The sequence below is a fragment of the Tupaia chinensis genome, unplaced genomic scaffold (genome assembly GCF_000334495.1).
Source record: "Tupaia chinensis unplaced genomic scaffold, TupChi_1.0 Scaffold000368_1, whole genome shotgun sequence".
Lineage (NCBI taxonomy): Eukaryota > Metazoa > Chordata > Mammalia > Scandentia > Tupaiidae > Tupaia > Tupaia belangeri.
Genome location: NW_006159865.1, coordinates 827,734 through 837,333, shown reverse-complemented (window position 1 = coordinate 837,333; position 9,600 = coordinate 827,734). Strand labels below are relative to the sequence as shown.

At 49.4% G+C, this 9,600-nt stretch overlaps 1 pseudogene; it reads left to right on the top strand.

Annotated features, from left to right (window-relative positions):
• Positions 1–820: 820 nt before the first annotated feature.
• On the top strand, positions 821–1,253 carry LOC102487141 (40S ribosomal protein S15 pseudogene; annotated as a pseudogene).
• Positions 1,254–9,600: the final 8,347 nt, after the last annotated feature.

Genomic DNA, 9,600 nt, shown 5'->3' with positions numbered 1-9,600 from the left:
GGTGAGCACACACACCTTCTAGCAAAAATCTCTCTCTGAAAAAAAAAAAAAAAAACCCGAAAACACAAACATTGTAGGCACTTACTATATCGCAATTCAAAAACAAGTGGATTCCCACAGAAATCTCCAGGATCTCGAAGATGATTTTAAGTGGTACAATGAGCTGAGTTCCAACGACAGTAGATGCTGTTAATTATATTTACCTTTCATGGAGTAAACAATATTTGCTTCGGATTAACGCTCAGTTTTAAAACTCCACATGAAAGTGTTACTACTTTATCTATCAGTATTTTTCTTTTTTATAATTATTTATTTTATTTTACTTTTTCATTCTTTTTTTTTTTTTTTTAATTTGACCAGAGAGTGAGAGAGGAAGTGAGAAAGCAAGCCACCAGATTCAGGACTCGAACCCTGGTCTGCCATGTGGGAGTGTCCAGCACCTTAAACACCAGGCCACCTGCTGGTCCCCAGCTATCAGTATTTTTCAAGAGAAGGAAAAACAAAACAAAACAAACAAAAAGCAACTCTAGAGCCAGCCAGTGACGAGGTAGGTGAGGCCGCTGGCGCCCACATGGCTGACCACTCGTCGACTCCCGGACCTGATGGTCAGAAACAAGTGAGGTGCACGTATGTGCACGCCCCATGTCCCAGCGGGATGGAGAAATGGAGAAGGGACTGTGATGTGACCATGCCCCACTGGGCTTCTTTCTCACTTTTCCTCTCTCTGTCTCTGTCTCTCTCCAGCAAGCACATACACCCTGAGGCAAATTTTTTAAAATAATGTAAAACTCGGTTCTGGTCCTTCTCAGGACTCATCAAGATGGCGGAAGTGGAGAAGAAGCAGCGGACTTTGCGCAGGTTCACGTACCACGGCGTGGATCTGGACCAGCTCCTGGACACGTCCCACGAGCGGCTGATGCAGCAGGTGCAGCGCCCGGCGGCGGCGCCCGAACCGCGGACTGAGGCGGAAGGAGCACCTGCTGTTCAAGCGCCTGCGCAAGGCCAAGAAGGAGGCGCCGCCCATGGAGAAGCCGCAGGTGGTGAGGACGCACCTGCGCTACATGACCATCCTGCGGGAGCTGGTGGGCAGCATGGCGGGCGTGCACAACGGCATTACCTTCAACCACGTGGAGATGAAGCCCCAGATGATCGGCCACAACCTGGGCGAGTTCTCCATCACCGACAAGCCGGTGAAGCACGGCCGGCCGGGCATGGGCGCCACCCACTCCTCGCGCTTCATCCCGCTCAAGTAGCCAGCCTGGCCAATAAAGGCACTCATCCCTGAAAAAAAAAAAAAAAATCTAAAAAAGGCACTCATCCCTGAAAAAAAAAAAAAAATCTAAAACTCTAGATTATCATTCAAGATCATTCACATTTACAATAAAGGTAACTCACATTCAGTTGGTGAATGTAGGTGCAAATGCTATGGATATCTTTATTTACATTTTTTTCAACTTTCTGTAGGCTAGAATTATTTACATTTATAATTGGGAGAAGTGGTGGGAATTAAAACCCAGAATACAACACGTATTCCTGCCTTCATCACTCTTTTCCACATTATTCTGTAGGTCCTCATCAGTGTAAGAAAAAGTGAAGAATTATTAAAAGTATTAGAAAGGAAGGAACAGGGGCCAGCAGGTGGCTAAGGACACTGGACTCCTACATGGCTGACTCCGGTTTGAATCCCGGACCTGGCGGCTTGCTTTCTCACTTTCCCTTTCTCTCTGTCTCTCTATAGTCAAATTGAAATATAAATAAATAAATAAATAAAGTTAAATAAAAGTAATTCTGTTAAAAAAAAAAGAAGAAAGGAACAAACAGTTATTATTCACAGATGATGTTATTGGCTACACGGAAAACTCAGAACAGAGCCAGTACCACACCAGCAGGTGGCGTCGTGGTAAGGCAGCTGGATTCCACATGGCCACCTGCATGGTTCAAGTCCCAGACCCAACGATTTAAAAAATACACCAGGCATGTGTGCATGAGTACCCAAAATCCTGAGAGGAGAATGGAAGAGAAGGGATTTGGGCATGGCCATCCTCCCTGGGAGTACTTTGTCATCCTCCACCCCTGTTTTACTCTAGCAGGTGCATGCACCTTATAGCAAAACTAAAAGAAAAAAGAAAATAAGGAAAGAAAAAGAGGAAAATTGATGGACATATTAAGTCAGGACCAGATGGTGGTGCAGTGGTAAGCAGAACTTGGCAAGTCTGGACCCACATGGGAAAGTCCCTGGTTCGTATCCCAGCTCATCCCTGTGCATGCCAAGCACACACGTGTGTCTGTGAGCTGGACTAGCTGAGCGTGGGAGTGGGTCACAGCAAGAGGGTCCTGTTGGGCGTGTCTTTCTCTCGCTTTCCTTCTCTCACGGAAGAAATAAATAAATAAACTTTAATTAATTTACATAGCAGTATGACTGGACATAAAATCAACTTCATTTCTGTACCCTAGTAAGTGCAATTTAAATACCTATAAGATTTTAAAGGATCATTCATCTTATTATTTATTATTAAATTTGACCAGAGAGAGACAGAGAGAGAGAAAGAGAGGCAATGAGAAAGCAAGCCACCAGGTCCAGGACTCGAACCACAGTTGGCCATATGAGAATCTAGCACCTTAACCACCATGGCATCTGTTGGTCCCTACATATAAGCTTTAAAATAGCAAGAAAACTTCAAAAACTTAGGAATAAATCTAATTAGAGATGCATAAGAAAAATTTTAAACTTTTAGAAAGAAGTTTAAAAAGATCTATAATTTTAAAAAAATACCCACCTTCATGTCCATTCATTAATTTTTTGCAGTGATAGGGGGTGTGTACGTGCTCAGGTGCATCCAAGTGAGAGAGAAGCACCCTTGACAGGGTCTTGCTGCAAGCCCCCTTCCTCATCCCTCCAGCCCCTCTGGATCCTGGGTGCCTGTGTACATGCCCCATGGATTTTCAAGCTGATGGCGCTCCTTCTTTTGAATTCATTTTTTTGAAAAATGATTATCAGAGAGCACATAGGCTCACCAGTGATTGAGAGAGAGAGAGAGAGAAAGAAAACTCCCCAGTGAGGTATGGTCACACTGCAATCCCTTTTCCTTATTTCTCCATCCCATCAGGATTTTAGGCATGCATGCACATGTGCCTGGCATATCTTTTAAGCCTTTATGACTGGGATTCAAACCGCAGTCAGTCACAATGGTATCCAGCTCCCTATGCACAGGGCTTAACTACTGGGGCAGCCCGAGATTTCCAGCTATTCTTTTATTATTATTATTATTCATTTAACTCCATTTGTTATTTTTTAAAAGAAATATTTTATTTAACTTTATTTATTTATTTATTTATTATTTGACCAGAGAGGGACAGAGAGAAAGTGAGAAAGCAAGCCACCAGGTCTGGGACTTGAACTGCAGTTGGCTACGTGGGAGTACAGTGCCTTTAACCACCATGCCACCTGCCAGGCCTTATTATTATTTTTTAATTTGATGAGAGAGAAACAGGGAAAGCGAGAAAGCAAGCCACCAGGTCCAGGATTTGAATTCGAACTAAATTCGGCCGCAGGGGAGTCCAGCACCTTAACCACCACACCACCTGCTGACCCGCTCCAGAGGGTGCCAGGCTGGACATGCTCCACATTGACCTCCAGCTCCACTCTTCCTTTACCTCCATCCCGTCCTGAGCCCAGGAGGTTGACTGCATCAACCGTCTTCTCAAGCCTCTGTCTCCCTGGGTTCAGCCCTACCGTAGCTCTGGCGGCGGGCTGACAGGTGAGAGAGGTCTGGCCTCTTTCTTGCTGGTTTAGTGCTGGTTAGCAAAGGCCTTCCTAAGGTGGTGGCTTTGTCCCCTGGTCTGATCTATACTCTTTTCTCTTTGGGATCCAACCACCCTGCCTAGGCACAAGGGGACTGGAAAACATAAAGGAACCAGTTGAATCTATGGTGGCCCTCACTGTCCCAATCACAGAGGCTCCTGTAACAGCCTGTCTTCTTGAGTACTAGGCCAAGAACACGACTCACAAAATCTTCCCTAAAACTCAGGAGAAAGAAGGCACTCCCAGATTTGAAGATACTCACCTGTCTTTTCCTGGTGAGTTTCTTCTTGCTGAAGAGGCTAGGGAAATGGGAGGGAGGTACTTTGAGACAACCACCTCCAGATTAATACCCAGTTATATTCCCAGAAACTCTCTTTTGTTTACATTCTGTCTTTCGGATGAGTGTTTCATCAATATCATTAGAATCACCTCCCACAGTCTGGCCTATTTACACAATCTGTTTTGACAGTTCTGAGCAGAAGGGTCCCTAAAGGAAATAATAGATACCACCTTTTCATTGTATTTTAAACAGATTCTGCACTCTGTGATCTCAACTTAATGATGTTCAGCTCCAGAGCACAAAAGCACACTTCCAAACATGGCTGTGCATTTCTGCTTTCTGGCTCAACTCACGCTTCTCTGTGCTTTTCTACAACAGCTCCGAAGCCTCTACGACGGCCTTCTAAATGTTGAGTGATGAGCACGGACTATGTGGTTAACTAGATTAACTTTCACTTTTGCAGCAGAAAGCTGGAATCCTAGAAGTAATAAGCTAAAGAGTGTGCTTCAATTTTAGATGTATCAGATACAGACAAAAGACTAAGACAATCAGCAGTAGGCGAGCAGGTGACATGGTCATTAGGGTGCTGGATCCCACATGGCTGACTGTGTAGTTCGAGTATAGCCCCAATGGCTTGAAAGGCATGCTGGGTACGTCTCCCAAAAGGAGAATGGAGGAGAAAGGACTGCTGCGTGGCCATTCCCCCTGGGGGGGGGGTGATTTCTCACTTTCTGTCTCTCTGTCTCTCTGTCTCTCTTTCTGGGGAGTGCAAAAGCCCTATAGCAAAAACCTCTAAAAAAAAAACCACAAAAAACAAAAACAAAAAAAAAACAAGCAAACAAAAAAAAATACCTCTCCAAAATAAAAATAATAATAATTTTTTAAAAAAAACTCATGGAAGAACTCTTATGGAAAGCATAAGTAATAAAAAGGATTATGAATCTGAGGGTTATGACAGAAGAGGGAGGTAAAAATGGTTTATTTTTTGCTATTTAGTCTGTAGCCAGAGAAAGGTTTGAGGACTTTGAGGGGGGGAAGAAGTGGGGGAAAGCTGGGGTCCCTTCCCAGGACTCACAGCCCAGACTTTCTGGAACTGGGGAAGAATCGGTGACTTAGACTATCAAGGGAATGCTAAAAGTAACGAGGGTAGATTTTAACATGTAGATTCCATTGCTGGGATCCTGCCCCCTTCCCCATCCCAAACATGGAATTGTGACTATTCCACAGACTTCCAGGCAGCCAGAATGTTTGTGGCAGGGGTCTGTCTTTGTCACCATTTCTTCACAAATTGTCCCAATATATTAATGCTATGAGAACATGGCCTTCAGAGACAGAAAGCGAGAAATCCCCCCCCGGGGGCATGGCCATGTCACAATCCCTTCTCTTCCATTCTCCTCTGGGGATCTTGGGCACATGCACCCAGTGTGAGTTTAAGCCACTGTCCAGGACTTGAACCATGGTGGGCTACATGGGAGTCCAGTGACAAAGCCATTATACCAACTGCTGGTCCTTAAAGATTATTTATTTATCTTATTGTTATTATTATTGAAAGTCTGCTATAGAGCACATAAGCTCATCAGAGAGAAACAGAGACAGACAGAAAGTAAGAATGTAATGTCCGGGCCATCAGGTCCAGGACTTGAACCACAGTCAACCATGTGGGAGTCCATTGCCTTAACCACCATGCCACCTGCTGGCCCTCTTCATATGGGTTCTTAAAATATATTTTTGAAGAGTCAGCAGATGGCTTGGTGGTTCAGGTGCTGGACTCCCACAGAGTCAACTGCAGTTCAAGTCCCAGATCCAGCAGCTTGGGGCTCACGCTGGGTGTGTGTGCCCAAGGTCCTGAGTGGAGAAGGAGGAATTATGAGTGTTCATCCCCACTGGGGAGGGCTTCTTGCTTTCTATCTCTGTTTCTATTTGTCTCTCTAGCGAGCACACATGCCCTACAGCAAAAATCTCTGGGTACACATGCTCTTCACTAAGAGACAGAGAAAAGGGGAAGAAAAGGCACCCCTCATGGGGAACGGTCATGCTGCAATCCCTTCTCTATTTCTCCTCCTTTTGGGATTTTGAGTATGCACATGCAGCCAGTGTGTCTCTGTCTCTCTGCTTCTCTGGCGAGTACCTGCGCCCTATAGCAAAATTCTCAAAAAAAAACCCACTTGAGACCAGTAGCTATGTGGTGGTTAAAGGTGCTGGACTCCCACATCGACACCCCTGGTTCGAGTCCTGGACCTGGCAGCTTGCTTTCTCACTTTCCCTTTGTCTCTCTCTCTCTCTGGTCAAATTTAAAAAATAATAATAACAAATGGAATTAAATAAATAATCCTTTAAAAAGGAAAAGAAAAAAGTGAGAAGCCCTTACAGTAGGGAAGGCTCTTACCCTCGGCGGCCACCAGATGGCGAAGGCTGCCCGCGGCGCAGAGCAGAGCCTGGTGGCGCCCCAGCCCTGCGCCTAGCGCTGCAGCCAGACCTGGAGGCCACCGGACAGGCTCGGCTCGCCAGCGGTGTGGGGAAAGTTTAAAGTCACAGAAGTTACTAGGCGAGCCCGGCTGCCTCCGCAGGGCTTCCAGAAAGAGGGTTCAGGCGGTGGAGGACAATGAAAGTGGGGGGTGCTGCCTAAAATAACCAGTGCCGCCCAGAACTCCACCAGACGCGGGGCTCTTTGGAGACGATCGGCGGAGCTCTGCTCACCTCTGGGGCCGCCGATCCCTTCCCCTGGCGAACTCGATCCGCGTCCTCGGCCACACGCAGGATCCCAGGGGTCAAAGGGAAGTGCGTGTGCGTGTGTGCGCGCGTGGGGTTCGCCAGGAGTTCACTTTTAAGCCGCGAGAAGGAGAAACTCGGTCGCCACGGAGGGCACAGTCCCCATCTGCGGAAACGCACACGGCGTGACCGCCGGCGGCCCCAGAGCCGCTCTGCCCGCGCGCCCGCGGGCTGTCCCGCTGGTATTGGGTTCGAGAGCGCGGGAAGACCTGCTAACCCCAACGGGTGCCCTGGTCCCAGGCCTCAGCAAGCGGCCAGAGGGGACCTGACCCCCGACCGCCATGGGCGCAGAGGGACAGCTTTCTCGAGATGAAGTCTTCCCGCGCTGGCCGGGCGGAGCTCGAATATTTGAAAAGCCTAAACTTGAGGGATGGGGGTGGGTTATTTCATAGGAGACTGACGTTCACATCAACAGGTTTTTGCAGATTGCCCTTATAAAAGTCTCCCGGTGACTTGGAACTCTCCAGGGGGTGACGGATAAACTTCTGGAGTGAGCGTGCAGGGCGGGGGCGGGCAGAGCGGCGCGAGTCCCGAATCCGAAAGATGCCGCGTCCGGGCGAGTAGAAAAGGAATGATTTTATTTTGGGGGTCCAGGCTGGTGGCTTAATGTCGCGCAAAAGCAAGAGACACGCGGGAATGTTTTTGTTCCGGAGCGTTTCCATGACACCCACGGAGATGAAAATAAATTGCACCCCTTCTCCTCCCCATGTTTGATTCAGAAAGAAGCAAGAGACCGCAGAGGAGACCGCGAGTCTGCCTTTACCCAGGCTTAAAAGCGACTCCAACGCAGCAGGAAAGTAAAGAGACTCGAACCGAAGACAGCCTTGGCCTCGACACTCGATTTCGGGGTAGGGACACCGTCGCTGCAGACTTGACACTGACTCCAAACCCAACCCCAAAAGGCGGGAAATACGGCGCGCTGTGGTCTGCAGCTTCCCCGCCTCCCCAAGTTCTTTCCTGACTCTTCCCGCCTTCCCCAGTTTTCCTCCCAGATTCGGGCGGCTCCCCACCCCACCCCCAGGGAGCTACACCCTCTGCCCGAGCAATTCTCGGCTTCTCCATCTGGGGGAATCCTGGGACCGGGGAGCGAACTCGTGCCGGGGCGGGGTGCGAGGGGGGAAGGTCGTCAAAGCGGAGAAATCCAGGGACTACGTGGGGGCTGCTTTTTCTTCTCTTTCCTTCCTCTCTTCTTTTTCTCTTTCTTTCTTCTCTCTTTCTTTTTTCTTTCTCCTTTTTCTTTCTTTCCTTCCTTTTTCTTTTTTCTTTCTTTTCGTTATTCTTTCTTCTTTCTTTCTCTTTCTTCTTTCTCTTTTTTCTTTCTTTCATTCCTTCTTCCTTTCTTCTTTCCTTCCCTTGTTGACCTCCAGCGAACAACCCCAAAGAGGCGATGTCGAGCACACACGTGCACTACGACAAATCACAGTTTTCCTACCTCCGGGTCGAGTCACCTTGGCCCCGTGTTTTCCCTCTCTCCTTGCAGTTTATGCATTTTTTTGTTCGGGGCAAGAATGGAGACGCGAACCCTGGCGAGCCAGCTGCGCCCCCAAGCCAGCGTCCCCGCCCTGCGCCGGGAACACACCGCCCGCGCCCGCGCAAACGCGGGGACCCTGGCTGAGACTGTAAACAAACGGGGCGCCGAGCCCTTGATCTTTATTTAAATCGAGCCTAGTTTATCGGTGTCATCCCAGGAGGATTAATTAGATACATCTCTTCACAATTTGGTGTCTGACACTCCATCTTAGGAATGCCTTATCACAAGGTGTTAATTGGGGCCGCTCAGCCACTTACGTTCCTATTAAACACCGTGAGGGACTTTTCACAAGTACCAGGTTCTTTTTACTGTACGGTGCAAAAATATACAGGGCTCGAAATAGACCAGAGCCAGAGTCGGCTTTATCCCGGCAGGGATGAGCATTTCCGGGGGGCAGACGGAGCAGACCCCCTGGTTCGACATTCCATCACACCTCCCCAGAAGCCGACGGTCGGAGGCTGACGCAAGGGCGTGGGGTGGGACAGGCTGCGGGTTAGGGAGGATGTAAACCCCCCTTTCCGCGTTTCCATCCATTATCCGCAATCAGCATATATTAAACAAGCACAACTCTGCAATATTTTCACCCCTGGTGTCTCAGGGAAATTCGGGGCGGCTTTGCCAACGCGTTTTGAGCAGCCAGGGTCCAAAAGGCGGAGGGAGAGTCCGAACAGCCAAGGTCAGGGGCGTCGCGGGAAGAACTGGGGTCCCAGAAGAATGGGGAAGGGAGACGGGACGGTCGAGGGACAAGCTCCTGGCGGCCCTAATTGGGCGCAGGGGGGAGGAGATGCCGGCTGATTGCTCGCCTCCCAGAAGCTAATCCTCTTAGCAGCTGCATTTCCGCGCCACGCAGTTAGCAAAATGACCCTCCCGGCCAGACCTTTACCCGGGAGCGTCAGGAGGGGGCTGGAAAGGTTTGCAAGCTGGGCTGGAGGCCGTCGTCTGATAAGCCTGGCGGGATGTCTGGCGGGGGCACAAAGGCCCTCCGCCCTGCTCCTGGGTAGCTCGGCGGCCGGCCCAGGGTTCAGGCCCAGGATGGGGTGGCGGTCCTCCCGGGTGCCCGGAGCCAAGTCGTGCGCGCTAAGCGCGGTCTGCAGAGCCCCGACGAGCGGCCGCTTGCACCCTGCTCAGAGCCGCGCTGGCCGCATCCCCCGAGCCCCGGGCGCGGTTTGGCTGCGGGCAGAGGCAGTCGGGCAGCAGCTACGCGAGCGGCCCGCGGCG